This window comes from Hemicordylus capensis, chromosome 2 (assembly GCF_027244095.1).
Source record: "Hemicordylus capensis ecotype Gifberg chromosome 2, rHemCap1.1.pri, whole genome shotgun sequence".
Classification (NCBI taxonomy): Eukaryota; Metazoa; Chordata; class Lepidosauria; order Squamata; family Cordylidae; genus Hemicordylus; species Hemicordylus capensis.
The window spans coordinates 389,643,115-389,659,273 of record NC_069658.1 but is presented as its reverse complement, the minus strand read 5'-3'; the positions used below and the strand labels follow the sequence as shown (position 1 = coordinate 389,659,273).

Sequence of the window (16,159 nt, the reverse complement as noted above, 5' to 3'; positions counted from 1 at the left end):
GCTAAACATAATTTAAAAGTATTATCCATTCTTCCTTACACCGTGGCCACCAAAATTTGGAGTGTCAAGCCACTTTCATGTTGATGTTTTAGTTTTATTTCTGATTAATGGAAAGGAAAAGAATGTCTAACGGCCATATTTTTAGACTTATAAATGTTCCAAAATAGGCAATCACCATGGCAACCATTTTCCCTCGTAAATAAAGCTGAATTCTCTACACATGAAAATCTGTTTGCATTTTCCAGGTGAAATAAAAGGAAATATATTCAAGTGCTCGTGCTTCCCTAAGCTGAATTTTCTTTGTATACAAAAGGCTACTTTGTAACATCTTGAAATAGTTTGAATTGTTCTTTATTTTGATGCTGGAGTTTCATACCTTGTTAAAATGTCTACAGACATAACTGCTGAGAACATACCCTCAACAATAAAAATCATCACCACCCAAAATAAGGACTGTTATATGCTTATTCCACAATGATCATGCGATTCTTGAATGTATGATATGAATATTGAAGAGATTTAATATTAAAAGCACTAAATATGGCAGAAATGTATTACTAACCTAATATTCTGCCTTTCCAAGAGCACTACCATGGTGAAAAGTACATAAACGTCTGTTTCAACTTTAAGAATAAATCAGAAATCACAAAAGTAGTACGAAAAACTACTTTTTTCCAAAGGAAATGGGGAAACCCCCACTATTAAGTGAATGCAAGCTCTTGCAGACAACAGGAATCAGTCTTCCAGAGCTTTTCATGTCACTGGATTTCAAAATATACAATCTTTGTCGTTTCTATACACTGAGTGGGTTAAAGGATATAAACATGGGGGTCAAAACCAGGCTTTTCTATGGACAGCTCATTAGAGCAGAGCTTCTCACTAGGATTTGTAAAGAGATATATCTGATCCATTCCCTTGTCTTTCATCTCTCCCACTGGATACTTTAGTGATGTGCCAAAGAAGAATGTGATGCCTTTCCCAAAGGCATGACAGACAGTCCAATTCCAACAGGGATGCATTGCTTCAAAACTGACCGTTTAGAACACCTGTCCTTGGTGAGCTACCGCCCACTCAGCTGAAGAATAAACCAACACTGGCATATTGGAAAGCCAGCAGCTCATCACACGGGGGGGGGGGGTTGTATATGGGATATCATTTTAAAGTGTTTTAGAGGTTCCCTGATTATTTTCTATTTAGGAATGCTAGAACATTAAATCATCTATAGGAAGCAGAATACATTCAGCTTTTACACCTTTGCACCAGAACGGCTACCTTTAGGAATCATACCACTAACCAAGCCCATGTGATTCTTTAATGTTTTATTTTTTGATGGTGCAATGAAAAGTACTTTCTCAAAAGGAATTAAGAATAGATCATGTTTACTTTGGTTACTGCATGATCAGATCTCTCTCTTTCACAATGTAGCTTCTGTATTCATCTGTAGTACCTTCCGGATGACAAAGTGGAAAGCATCACAGCTTGCTACTTAGTGCCCAGAGACATCAGGCTACCACCAGATAACCCAACACTGCTTTGAGTAGCTATAGCCAATTGGTTACAACAGAATTACAATAGAAAATTTAAAAAACAAACAAGAAAACAATAGTCTCCCCTGCATGTTCTGCCAAAAGGTATCTATAGAAAAAATATTTACGAATTGGAACACTTTCCTACAGTACTTGCACATATAAATGATGTTTAAAGACACTTTTAGATAAAAGAGAAATAACTGTAGGAATAAAGCACTGCCCATGAAGGCAAATTGTAAATATTTCTGGGGCACCATTTTGAGATCAGATGTCAACAACACAGACAACGCTCAGAAATTCCAGTAACTAGTTATGAACGTTTTTATATCATGTTTCACCCTTGAAAACCTCATCAACTTCTATTTGAATTCTGTGAAAATAAAAGAATTACTAAAATGTGTATGCTGACAGCCACACATATAAAGAAGAACAAGCCAGAAATGATCCTCACTATATACAAATTATGTTGAAATATATTATTAGTGTAGGCTTTTAAAAGCATTTTAGTAATTTTTTTAATCATGATTCCTTATTCTTTATTGCCCAAGTGTCCTTGCATCTATATTGTCAAGCATCTACCACATACTAACAATCATCCTAATATGCATTCAATCAGGTTTAATAAGAAGGGGGGAAAGACAATTGAAGTACTAGTTTTATGTAGCTCAGTTTAGTCAGGTGATGGGCTCCTCTATCATCCTAGATTTCAGTGCTTAGAAGAATCACTTGATGTGTGCCAGGATTACTATGGAAGTATTGTTTGCTGTTGCACACATTGGCCTTAATCAAAGAGTCTCCTAGCAAATCACATTAAATTAGCATCAGTTAATGATCCATTATAATAACAAACCAAAATATCTAGCAATAAATTGTATATTTAAAATAAGCCATGGTAACTTTTTTCTCTATTTCAAGAAGCTTAACTATTGCACTTCTAAGGAGCTTTGACACAAACTTATGAACTAAACAAAGAGTTCTCAAACAGCTTTAATAAACTTCTACCAGAAGTATTTTGTACAAACTGAATTTCTACCTTCTCTCTCCGTGCTTTAGTAATTCATGTTCCATTAAGTTATATATAGTTAAGAGGAACCATGAAGAGGAAAGTTGGTCTCATGAAAAAATATAGAATATTCTATTCCAGTAAACAAATTCATAATATGAAGGTTAGAGAAATCTACACTCTGATATAAGAAGATCCACAGAAAGATACAGTCATCTTTTTACACTTGACTGTAGGCAATCAAGGATGAAGTTCAAGTTTTGTCCACTTGGTTACATTCAATCAGCTTTTCTGCTCTAGCCACACTTAAACCAAGACCAATTGCCAAGGCTAATTATCACTGTTTTCCAAACATTACATCACATGGTAATGAGAGATGCTATCAACAGCATGCACATGCTAATATTTAGGATTAATCCTTTTCCGTAATTTATTTCTCCCATTTTCCCCCAAGCAGGACTCTTCTTTTTGCAGCAACTAGGAACTACATAGAAATGTTCATGAGGAATATTAGAGAGTTTCAAAAGTATTTAAAAATGACATCCAGTTATATTTTAACCTTTCAGTATAACAGATTGTTAAAGGAAAACCTTTCTGGGTTTGTTATTTTGCTGTGCCTATCATTAATTTTAAAAACCTATATTGCAGTAAACAGGCCTGTTTTGGACCTAGGACACAGGGAGCAGCATGCACTAAACTACTTAAAAGGTCTTTTCCATTTATAACTTCTCATGTTTCCATATTGAGAGAAGGGAACGGCCCTCCTACCTTTGCTTCGTTTCCTTCTGGGGCTCTTTGGCAGCTTTCGACTCAGTCTCCTTGGAAAAGAACAAGTTACTATTTTGTCTGGAGTCCGGGAGTTTCACTAACGTGCTCCTTTCTTTAATGCTTTTGCTTACAAAAAGTACCCGTATTTTTTTCACGTTGAATACGAAAAAAATCTCACACGGCCAAGAAAGTCAGGGTTGTTGATTTTTTTTAATATATTTATGCCCGTTCCAAATTTAAAAGAAAGGAAAAAAACCACCCAAAATAACCTGCCACAAAGGGGAAGGGGTGGGGAAAATCAGATAAGAAATCAACAGTATCCTAGTAGAAGAGCCAAAAGCTCCAGTTTGATTCCAGCCCAGAGGTGGAGTAAGTGCAGCAGATGCAGGTCCAATTCCAAAACAAGCTTTTTTTAATTTTATTTCCAGAGAAGCAAAACTAGCAGTTATGAGTCCTCAGCTAGAGTTGTGCACCCGGAATTTTGTTTTAAAATTAAACGTACGCGGTTGCAGCAAAATGTACTGTCGAGATGCGAGAGTGGAAAACGCTTTGCAATTGATCAGAACACGGCTTTTAAAAATCTGCGTTGAGAAATTCTCAGTTTATATGAATGAGCATCTGAAGATTTTATTTTCAAAAGTGCAAATTAAGATGGAGAAAATTGAACCCAGCCAAAAGGTTTAAAAGGGAATTTCTCAGGAAAAACAAAACGGAGCCACAGGGGGATCCAGTAGAGTCTCACATAAGGATCCAAACAGAAGAAAGTACCCAAACAGAGTATCTCTAAAAAGGAGAGAGGTGAAACAAGCAGAGGAAAAAGGAGGGGGGAGGATCTTGCAGTCTCTCTCAGGAAGATCCAAGGGGGAGAAGGATCCAGGCAGTGTCTCAGAAGGCAAGGATCCACAGATGCCAGAGAGATCCGCCTTTCATATGCGGAGTCAAGGAAGGGTGCTCCAGCAGTCTCTCTCATATAGAGGGATCTTAAAAGGATCCAGAAGATAGGCTTCGGATTGAGAAGGGGTCCACCTCCAGTCTCTCTTTCTCATAGGGATCCACCCAGCTGAGCCAAACGTAAGTGGACCCAGAAAAGAAGGCGAAATCCAGTCTCTCTTTTTCTCACAGGGACAGGATCCACAGATCCAGCAGCTGAGTTTCTCATAAGGACGTCCGTCAGTCTCTCTCTCTCTCTCCCTCCCACCCACTAGGATCCACCCGAGCAGGATCCAGCAGCCTCTCTCTCCTTCCCCTCCGCAGGGACTCGAGGAGTCTCTCTAGGGAGATAAGGAGGATTTATGGAGGCGGCAGCGGCAGCAGCAGCTTCTCGGACAGAGCTTTCCCTTGGAGGGGAAGGGGGTTGGGCCGTTGGCGGGACAGGCAATGCCGCTGGGCTCAGTGGTGCTGCCGGGCCAGCCCCCCGCTTCTCCTCACAGCCGCTGCCTCCGCCGCCGCCGCTGCCTCCGCCTCCGCCACCGCCTCTGTCCTCCGCTTCAGGAGCAGAGCTGCTGCCACCGCGGCCATTTTGTTACTAACTGAGAAGAGCCCCGCCAGGCAGGCAGCGCGAGACCACAACGAAGGGGGAGGGGAGAAGGAGAGAGTGAGACGCAAGGCTAACTCCCTCCTCCCCTCCCTGACCTCAAAACAGGAAGTCTCGTCCGCCACTCTAATCACGTGGTAGAGGGGATGCATAAAGGAAGGCTCTGAGACATGCAAATGAGGTAGAAAGAAGAGCCAATGACGCAACAGGAGGCACGATCTAGTTCCGCCCTTTCCCTCAGTCTCCTCTTGTCGCATGAGAGCCGATTTCTTCCCCTGGCAGGGTAACTGCGATGTTGCTGGTTGCGAGGCTTCGCTCCGTTTCTGCTCCGTCCATCTTGTGTGTGTTACCTAATCTACACAGAGGGAGACATCAAGCGCGCTCCGTCCGTGCGCTTCGCAGGACGCAGCAAAAAAACAAAACAAGCACGAGTGGTGTGAACTAGAGCTTTCGGTGTGTTAGTTTTCAAGGAAAACCAGCACGCTAGGTTTGGGTGTTTTTCAATACCTCGTAGGAAATGCGATCGATGTGCACTTGATTCATGCACCTTACAGCCTGCGTCTGCCTCAAAATTGTGCCGTTGTGCTTTTTAGCTCTCCAGGAATTCGGTAATGTTTGGAGAGTGAGCTAGTGGTGATGCACAACGAGCGGTCCTTTACAGTCGTTTCTGGCCCGTAGTCTTCATAGCTGAATAAATACCTCCCGCCCCTAGAAAGACCAGGGTCAAAGCGTGACATCTGACTAATTTCAAAACGTATCATTGCAGAGGAAGGCAAAACTCCCATTTGCGACTCCCAAAGGGATGCAGCAGGCGGCTAGGAAAAGAAAACAAACCTGGCAGCGACGTATATTCGTCAGTACTTGCCAATGCAGGATGTAGCAGTGCCAAGGCAGGCTTTTATTTAATGCCAGTACATCACCGCGGATTGCTCGGCATGTTTAGTAACAGTGCAGAAAGGGGTGGGTTGACGCACCCATATCGGAATGCATCCTAAGGTATGGGTTCTGTTAGTATGATTCAGGCAAGCCAAAAGAATTCTGTCTGAACATTGTCGACCCAGTTTGTAAACATAGGCTTGGCATGCCGGGAGGAGCATGGAGGCGGCAACCCTGTGCACGTTTACCAAGGAGTATTGCACTCAGTGATGGCACAAAGATGGTAAGGGCTAACAAGTCTCATAGTGTGAGTGATTGGATGGACCCAGAAAGCCAAAATCCCAGAAAGGGGCCAGAAGACCATCAGGTTGAAAGCCTCTCACCCCTCTCATAAACAAAGCCATTTAATCCCAGCTAGAGTGTACTAGAAATGCATAGCAAAAGTGAAAGAAGATTCTGTAGAGCAGGTAGCTCAAGAAGACCCTCTTCTTTACCTAAGAAACTGCCCCCTGAGTAAGCATACATATAATGGTAAAAATGGTTTCTTGTAACCTGTGGATGATCCCCACACCTCTAGCCTTTGGTTAAGCTGCTGTTATACCATGAGATTCTCACGAAGATTCTAATAACTCAAGGAAAGCTGTCAACAATAGACTGCTGTTAGACAGTGACTATGTCTGAAACAGGAGTGAAAGACTAGTTTGGCACATGGTCAGGAGTGTAGCGATAATTGAACAAGGTGGGGGACAAATGTCCCTGGGATACAGACTACACCTAGGTCTCCCTTCTCCTGACTCATTGGCAAGCAAGAGAAAGGGCATGCACCATGTTCATATAGTTTTTCTGCATCAAAGACGGCGGGGGAGAAGAAGGGGTCCAACTGTAAGACTGTAAGTTTGACAGAAAGAATTGAACAATTTTGCACCGAATATCAGAAAAATAAAGATACCTTGGAAATCCTACTGGGGAGTGTAGGCAGAAGTCCACTGCATATAACTGATGTTTGTTGGCGTCTGGAATATCAAATCAAGACCAATCAACTTCATAAAACTTATCAGCCTGCCTATCTGATGACCCTAAATGTAGAGAACCATGACTCAAGATCTCACCCAGACATTAATTTTAGTTGTTCTATGGAGCAATTACAGGATTTAGTTGGAAAATTAAAAGATGCAGCTAAAAGCCTAGAGAGAACTACTCAGCTTCTGAGCTTGTCCCAGAGATCACTTCAACTTTGCTACACACCTGCACATAGTCTAGCTCAGGCCTGCTTAACTTAGGCCCCTAAGCTATTTTTGGACTTTGATTGATTAAGTGCCATCAAGTCAGTGTCGACTCTTAGCAACCACATAGATAGATTCTCTCCAGGATGATCTGTCTTCAACTTGGCCTTTAAGGTATCTCAGTGGTGCATTCATTGCTATTATAATTGAGGCCATTCACCTTGCTGCTGGTCATCCTCTTCTTTCCTTTCCTTTAACTTTCCCCAGCATTATGGACTTCTCAAGGGAGCTGGATCTTTGCATAATGTGTCCAAAGTATGATAGTTTGAGCCTGGTCATTTGTGTCTCAAGTGAACATTCTGTATTGATTTGTTCTATGATCCATTTATTTGTTTTTCTGGCTATCCTTGGTATCCTCAAAAGTCTTCTCCAGGGCCAAAGTTCAAAAGCGTCAATACTTTTTCTGTCTTGCTTCTTCAGCTTTCGCATTCATAGAGTGTCATGGAGAAAACCATTGTCTGAACTATTCTAATCTTGTAGATATAGACACATCACAGCATCTAAATATCCTTTCCAAGGCTTTCATTGCAACCCTACCAAGTGCTAGTCTGCTGCGTATTTCTTAACTGCTGGGTCCTTTACTGTTGATGGTTGATCCTAAAAGGCAGAAGCTATCCACCTCTTCAGTGTCTTCATTATCAGTTCTGAGGCTGGTTGCTATACCTGTTGTCATTAGTTTAGTCTTCTTTACATTCAGTCGTAGTCCCATTTATTCTCTGTGCTCCTTGACTTTCATTACTAGAGCTTGCAGATAATCCGCATTCTCAGTTATCAGAGTGGTGTCATCAGCATAGCACAAGTTATTGATGTTTCTTCCTCCAACTTGAAAACCATGCTCATCTTCTTCCAATCCAACTTCTCTCAGCATATGTTCAGCATATAAAGAATAAATAAGGAGAAAGTAGACAGCCTTGTCTTACTCCTTTGCCGACCTGGAACCAGTTTTTTCCAACATGTTCCATCTGGACTGTGGCTTCCTATCCTGTGTATAGGTTTCCCATGAGAACAGTGAGATGTTCTGGGACACCCATTTTTGAACTACAACTCCCATAATCCCCAGCCAGTGACCAATAGCCAGGGATTATGGGAATTGTAGGCCAACATCTGCAGAAGGGTCAACGTTGAGCAACCTTGGTCTAGCTGCTACTAGTGGCCATGTGCAGCAGCAGCAAGTATTTCTGAATGAAATTTATGCTTCTGGAGGAAGCATAAAGCGAATACGCAAGCAACCATCACAGTCATAAGATCACATGTGCCCAGGAGTCAGGACTACCACCAAATCCATTGTATTTGTTGTCGAGAGGTAGCCTATTTTGTATGATCAAATACAGTGCTTTGTAAAGCTTCTGGGAAGGACTGGACTCTGGGTTCTTCTAGAAGCAAGCAGAATTAAAATTAGCATACTTCTCTCTGGGGTCACTGCTGTTGTAAGAAACAACTACTGCTTTAGAGACTTGGCTATTATTTCACAATATCTGATCAGTCAACCAACCAAAGTTTTTGCTTTTCCAAATGCCAGCCCTACCTCCAAGTACTTGAGCTATCATAGACATGGCGACCAGAAGCAGGGTGGCATAGGAAGGAGGCAGTAGGCTGAAGAACAAGCACATGGTGGAAGGATCTGTGTAATAGGCATTGGCCCGAAGTAAAAAAGAACAGGGCACTGAGGCAACCAGAGGCCAAGGAGAAAAAGGATCTTTGTAAAAATCTGACATCAGTCCAAGAGTAAGAAAAAGAGGTGAAGGCTTTGGAGGTTATGAGATAATGAGCCAGAAGTCATGGAGGCCATAAGCGTAGCATCATTTCAGTGGCTGTTGCTGGTTTCTACCTTAGGTTTCTTTTTAGATTGTGAGCCCTTTTGGGATGGAGACCCATCTCATTTATTATGTATTTATAAAATAAAAGTGGCATGCCAGTAGTAGTTGTATAAGAGGAAATGTTCCTGAGTTTCACATATCACGTTTTCACGTAGTTAGAATTAACTACCCTGCCACATCCTGGGCTGCAAGTCTATTGACAATAAAAACTGATCACAAATAGTCCCTTTTCAAATATGGATCTCATAAAAAGGATTATCAGCTTCTTCTTCTTTTCCTTTTTCTTTCTGAGCATCACAGCAGCCATGAATGATCTCCACATTTAGCTGCAGGATGCCTCTGAATACCAGTTGCATGCAGGGGAGCAGTGGCAGGAGAGGGGACATACCTTCATCTCCTGCTTGTGAGCAGGGGTTCTTGACTAGAAAGTACTTAGGTCTGATCCAGCAAGACTCTTCTTATGTTCTTATGCCCAGGTGCTCACTCTCCCACTAGCTGAAATGAGCATAACTCCTGCTTTGTTGCCCAGCAGGTTAATTGCTGGGCAACAAAGCAGACTATAGGATTCCTTAGGATTTCTTTTCTTTGGTAGCTGTAAGAGAACCCCCTCTGAAAGGCTTAAAACAGGGATTCTAATCTAGAATCTCAAGCAGCCAGATACAATATTTGCTTTTTAAGAGATCCAGAGTAGGGAAGGCTGTTCTGCAAATGCAGTTTATCCCATCCTGAATGTTCTAGAGCCAGCAAACAAACCATAATTGGAGAAGTTATAAAAGCATTGCTTTCCTATATCCTTAAACCAATAATCATCCCTCACATGGATAAATGGACATGAGAGATGGGGACAGGGAAGAAGACCATGGTTCTGTTCTACTTTATTTTGATATGAAGTTACTCCCTTTCCTTGACTTTGGAAGGTGGGCCAGTGATGTGAATTCAGTGCATTTCCAATCTTCTTCAGTAATGTTGGCACTGAGATTCAAATGGAGACAAAACTCCTTTCTCTGTGTGTGCCAAACCTTATTGTAGATAGTACTGCTGCTATTGCTCTTATAAAGCAAGCAAAGTAATATCAACCTTTGCATTCTAAATATGTTATGGAACAGTTTTAAATTTATTCTGTATACCGCTTTCTGAATAACAGCTGAAGAACAGTAAATAAGTTTGTGAATAAGAGTCAAGCTACATGTAACATTAATACTATATTTGACCCTGATGTGTTTAGTTGTTCTTTACTCAATAGGTGCCATGAGGGGTTGACAATCTGGTTCAGGACCATGGTGCAGAGGGAAAGAGACTTTCCCGCTCTGCCCCCATCACAGTCCTGATCTGGATTACCTGCCCAAGGTTGATTCTGAGTTTTTAAAAAATTAAGTACATCAGGGTGAAGCACATTAATTAACATCATAGGTAACATCACTAAATAAATAGTGAGCAGGCTTGCTGGCAGGCAGCAGGGAAGGCTGCAGAAGTTTACTTTCCCCACAGACTACCCTGGTGTTGGGTCTGGGTGTACGGATCATGTGCCCAGACGTTCCGCTGCTGCCCTAGGCAGCACGGAGGTGTGGGGGCAGGACACATCCTCCTGGCCACCGGAGATCCCACAATGCACCACACAAGTGCACAGTGCATTGTGGGGATCCCCCCCCCCGGCAATGGCCAGGAGCCGCCTTCTGTGTCAATGCCGCTGTTACAAAAGGTGTCTTCACGTTTTGCTTCAGAGGAGAAAGGAGGGCTTAGCATCTCTTCACCCACCAAGGTAATTATTTGGGTTAGAGACTGGGCATAGGATCTCTGACTCAGCTCTTCCTCCCCACCCTCCAGCTGCAGTTTAAAAGGAGAATATATTGGGAATATTCCCCATAATAAGGGAGAAGAATGGTTTGATTTATTCCTGCTAAAGAGGTGGCATAATGTTATGTCACTACAGGGCCAGGGGAAAACCATGAGCGAGCTTAGGATTCCTGCTAAGCCCAGCTTCTTCCTCATTATGCCCCCACCCTGACCTTTGTACTGGTGCTGCTCTGCCAGCCTAAGTCTTCCACCTGCCATACATTTCCCCAGTGCAGTGGCAGCACAACACTTCCACAAATCCCTACACTGGCATGTGTGGGGTTTTTTTTTTACTCTGCCTGTGCAGAAAAATGTAGGGATGGGTCTAAATTAAATCCACTTACTCAGTTGATGAAGCCGGCAGATGAATGTTATGCTTTGACAACACGTATGTGATTCATATGCTGTCCAGAGAGTTTTTCTCAATTGCTTTGATGGCTCCTGAATTGCAGGGTCTTACTATATTTACTTGCAAGGTGGTGCCCTCCCATTTATTATCATGGCTTCTTCTTGTGCTCTGACCAAAACTATAGTAACTGAGCCTCAAATCTCTGCTGGTGTTTCATCCCTCGTTTTTTCCTTCCAACAATCAGTGAACGTTTGCACTGACATGGGAGAAAGAGATCTCAAATCTCTGTATAATGAGTGCATAATATAGCAAATTATACCAGTGTAACAAATTGGTAAGTGTGCGCAGCACTGGAGAAGCCTTCTTCCATCCCCAACATGCAGTGATGCTATTTTTAGCTGTTGTGGACTGACAATGTATTTGGTTCACAGAAATGGGAATATAATCAAAACAATTGTTGCCACTGGAGGGAGACCACATTGCTTGAGAAAGCAATCGAAGGAGAAGTCCAGAACAAAGCAAAAGAGAAAAATTCAATATCAGAGTCTTCTAGAATAAACTGGGTTTTTTAGGACAGAGAAGATTTACATGCATGCAAAATATTTCCATCATATCAGAAGTTAACCTTTGGCTTTTCACACACAAAAATACTAACTAACTGGGATAATAGTTTTCCAAAAACTAGCAAGTTCTATTTCTAGACTTGATTAAGTTTATATGGGAGGGTGGGAAAAACCCAACTGATACTGACATTACAGGTGCTGGGGGCATTATTTTGTCGACTGCAAATAAAAATCTAGATGGAAGACAAGTATGCTATATGGGAGTATCTGTGAAACAAAACGAGCAAGCAGAATTCTTATGAAACAAGCCGGTTTTAAGCTTATAAATATAGGTCAACACCTGCAATCTCCTTCCCCCAACAACATACCAAAAAGCAATAGCAGCAGATTGTCTCATTGATACTTTCAGAAAGGATTTTGCTTCGGACGTAAGCCAAAAGCCCAATACAAACAGAATGGGCACAGCCATGTGGCTTCGCTGCTGATGTACAATACAATCTAATTAACAGACTATAATATTATTACTGTGTCACAAATTAAATAATATATAAAGCTGCTGTCTGATGAAAATGGTTTGTTTTGCTGTATTAAAAGAAAAAAATACCACGTTAAATTTGCCTCTGGATTAAGGTTTTGTAAAAGATGGTTTTCAGGGTTTTGGAATAGCTTTTTAACTGCACGTTTTTATGCAGCATTTAAAGTGCCAAATATTGTAGCTGTGTGTGCAATTTGCCACTTGAAACCGGTGCCAAATTAAAATACTCTCCGTTCTTATAACATAGGGCATCCACAAGGCAGATTCAGGGTGTGTATTGTTAATTCTGGGTTTATCATTTTAGCTGAAATATGGGAACTAAATGCAGGGAGGAGAAGCCATATTTGTTGGAATTTTCCAAAATTCTGAACATCTGTCAAAACTGGCTTAGTACCATTTCCCTCATTCCAATGCCCCAACACTTTCTGCAAAGCTTTCTCTATTCCTAAGCTGCTTCTGAGGCCACTGGCTCTTTTGTCACTTCTTTTGCTACACTTGGGTTTTCTGCTGATCTCTTATTCTCAGTTCTTGCTTACGACCTTGCACTTGCTGCCTCTCCGCTTTGAATCCTGGTATTCTGTCTTCTTAACTTAGTTTTTGGGTCACACATGCACTCTCTAGCAAATATTTGATGCTATGGTTGATAGCACTACAGGAGAGATTTGCATAATAGAAAATGTTTTTACATAATGCCAACCAACTGCTTATTTAAAACTGCCATCTATGTATCCACAGGGAGCCTCTTTGGCAAACTTCTTGACTGAACTGTAAGGGCACAGCGAACAGATGGACATGAGCATGGGCAGCCAAGAGTTCATCAGGCTACAATAATTTGATGTTCAAAACAACGTTCCATCTCCTGGTTTCCACCCTGCTGGATTATGCCCTAGCAGGGATAAAACGACAAACTTACATCTATAGGATTAATTAAGTCTCTACATACATTTCTTCTGGCTACCTGAAAAAGCAGTAAAATAGTTGTGCGGAAACAGCCTCTTTCCTCTGCTTAATATGATATAAAAATGGTGGACATCATCCAGTCCACCATTCAGTCAAGTCAATTTCTACTCCTGGCGCCCACAGAGCCCTGTGGTTTACTATTGGTAGAATACAGGAAGGGTTTACCAATGCCTCTTCCTGCGCAGTATGAGATTATGCCTTTCAGCACCTTCCTATATCGCTGATGCCTCTTGCTATACCAGCGGAGATTCGAACCGGCAACTTTCTGCTTGTTAGTCAAGCATCTCCCTGCTGTACCACTTAAAATGACTCTGTAATCTAATATCTCCTTATTTAAAACTGCATGTCAACTATAGTGATAAAGGACAGTTCCATTTGAAAAGAAGGAGTTCAAGTAATCAGCTCCCGAGCATGTGCTAAGGGCATCTAGTGGCTTTGGATGCCTAGTCTGGATGCCAGCCATGCTGATTCAAAACTAGCACATGCTTGTAATATGTATCAAGTTTAATTATAGGTAAGAATTCCAGGGCAAAGGAGGCGGAGCTCAAATCACAGTACAATTTAGTATTGCGAGCTACGGAAATTCAAATTTCAAGCCTGTTGTTTTGGAATGTCAGCTGCAGCCCTCAAACTCTTAATCAGAAGCTAGTTTCCCTCCTTTCCCCAGCACAGGTTTTTTTTTTTTTTTTAGTCAGGTTTGCTAGAGACTTGCTTCTCACCTCCCAGGGTCATTCTGCCATTGCTAGTTTAAATGCCAAGGGAGTCTCTTGGCATTTTGTACTCTTTGCTGCATTTTGAATAACACCTGTGTTGTCATGCTGAGGTTCCTTGCGCTCACTTATCTACCTGACTCTGCATGGCTGGCTCCTTCCTGTGTTACAAGCCCTCAGGAGAGCCATCTGGAAGTGAAATGAGGACCCCCTCTGCAACGGAAGACTTTTGTTTCAGCCACTTCAGCTTCATCCTGATAGCACTCCAAGATGAATCTAGCCACTACTGGATCGGTTTTGCTGTCTTTCTCAGTCACCTGTCTGCTCTATAAAGAAACTCTTAATTCTGCCTGTTTTGTCACTTAATGAGTGATGACCACATAGGTGGCAAGCTTGGCAGGAGAAGCCTATTGTAGGATCAGTTTTTACCATTAGTGTCATCTGTGAGAAATAATACGTGTCTGCTCTCTCTCTCTGTGTGTATTAAATGTGCAGAGCCAGTGAGAAGCACAATATATCTCACATGAACAATCTCACTAGGTTAGTTCAGCAGTCTGCCTAACCCAGTATTTTGCCTCAAATAGTATCTAAATGAGGTAAGTTCGGGGGGAGGCATAACGTGAACAGCAGTCTTGCATGATGTATCCGATACCACTGCAAAATATGGATAGGGAATCAAAAGTCTGGATGCTTCCTGGCATAAAAAGCTTAATGCACATTCTGGGAAAAGGTTCTAGCCTTGATATATAGTGAGGTTTTGCGTGTGGGTGTGTTTTAAGAGGGACAGCATTCAGATGTTGAGGCACCACCAGTAGTTTAGTGCTAAACTCCAGAAACAGATACAGGACTACTGGTAGTGTAGCCTAGCTCTCAGTTTTAACCAAGCCAGCCAGCCCAATGATAAAAATGGACTGAGTGGACCCCATTTAGGAAGGGGGGAATCCTAGAGGCAACAAATCATGTGCTCTATACAAAAAGCTTAGTAATGGGCTGGTTCACTTCGGGACCAATCTGTCTGGGGCAGCTCAGGAGTTCATAGCAGTCATGGCAACTACGGGCCTATCCCAAGTGGTCTCTGGACCAACGCACACTGCAGGTCACATGCCTGATTTGGTCTTTTACTCTGATCAGGGTGGTGTTCCGTGGGTGGGGACTCCTGTGATTTCCCCATTGTCATGGACAGACCACCATCTGGTTAAGGTTGGGATTACAACCAATTTCCACCTCCACAGGGGTGAGGGGGCCTATTAGAATGGTCCGTCCGAAGAGGTTTTTGGATCCAGCAGGATTCCAAGAAGCCTTGGAAGGATTTAATGTTGGTTTTGCTGGTGATCCTGTTGATGCCCTGGTTGAGAATTGGAACAACTTGCTCACCAGGGCAGTAGACACGATTGCTCCTAAGCGTCCCCTCCAACCCGCTTCAAAATTGGCCCCTTGGTATATGGAAGATCTATGGGGGCTGAAGCGGCAAGGTAGGCGATTTGAGCGCAACTGGAGAAAGACTTGACTCAAATCTGACAGATTACGACATAGAGCACACTTAAAGATCTATGCTCAGGCAATACATGTGGCAAAGAAGCAATTCTTTTCTGCCTGTATTGCTTCTGCGAGACCACGTCCGGTGGAGTTGTGAGGGGTTGTGAGGGGGCTAGTATCTGCCCCTGCTCCCTTGAACCAGAATTTGGAGTCTGTGATGTGTTTAATGAATTTTCCGCAGACAAAATCTCTCTGATTCGAGCCGACCTAGATGGAGACTCCACAATTAATTTGATGTCTGAAATGGAGGTGTCCAACAATTCCTGTTATGCAATTCGACTAGATCAATTTTAGTTTGTGATTCCTGATGATGTGGACAAGCTGCTTGGATCGGTGAGGCCTACTACTTGTTCTCTTGACCATTGTCCAACATGGCTTATTCTATCTAGCAGGGAGGCTGTTGTAGGCAGCCTGGTAGAAATCATAAATGCTTCTCTGAGGGAGGGCAGGATGCCTCCTTGTCTTAAGGAGGCAATTATTAGACCTCTTCTAAAGAAGCCTGCATTAGATCCCTCAGAGATGAGCAATTATAGGCCTGTTTCCAACCTCCCATGGCTGGGCAAGGTAATTGAGAGGGTGGTGGCCTCTCAGCTTCAGATAGTCTTGGAGGAAACTGATTATCTAGACCCTTTTCAAACTGGCTTCTGGGTGGACTATGGGATGGAGACTGCCTTGGTTGGCCTGATGGATGATCTCCAATTGGGAATTGACAGAGGAAGTGTGACTCTGTTGGTCCTTTTGGATCTCTTGGTGGCTTTTGATACTATCGACCATAGTATCCTTCTGGAGCGTCTGAGGGTGTTGGGGGTGGGAGGCACTGTTTTACAGTGGTTCCGCTCCTACCTCTTGGACAGGTTCCAGAT

At 42.5% G+C, this 16,159-nt stretch overlaps 1 protein-coding gene across 9 annotated transcripts in view; it reads right to left on the bottom strand.

Annotated features, from left to right (window-relative positions):
* Positions 1–16,159, bottom strand: part of TNRC6C (trinucleotide repeat containing adaptor 6C) — an 814,117-nt gene that overhangs the window by 198,143 nt on the left and 599,815 nt on the right. Inside the window, exon 1 of one of the 9 annotated variants that reach the window (XM_053303819.1) lies at positions 3,301–4,943. The exons of the other annotated variants lie outside the window; for them this stretch is intronic. The gene's annotated coding sequence lies outside the window, so the exon portion shown is untranslated. Of the gene's footprint in view, positions 1–3,300; positions 4,944–16,159 lie in introns of those variants that run through there. 9 annotated transcript variants of the gene reach the window in all.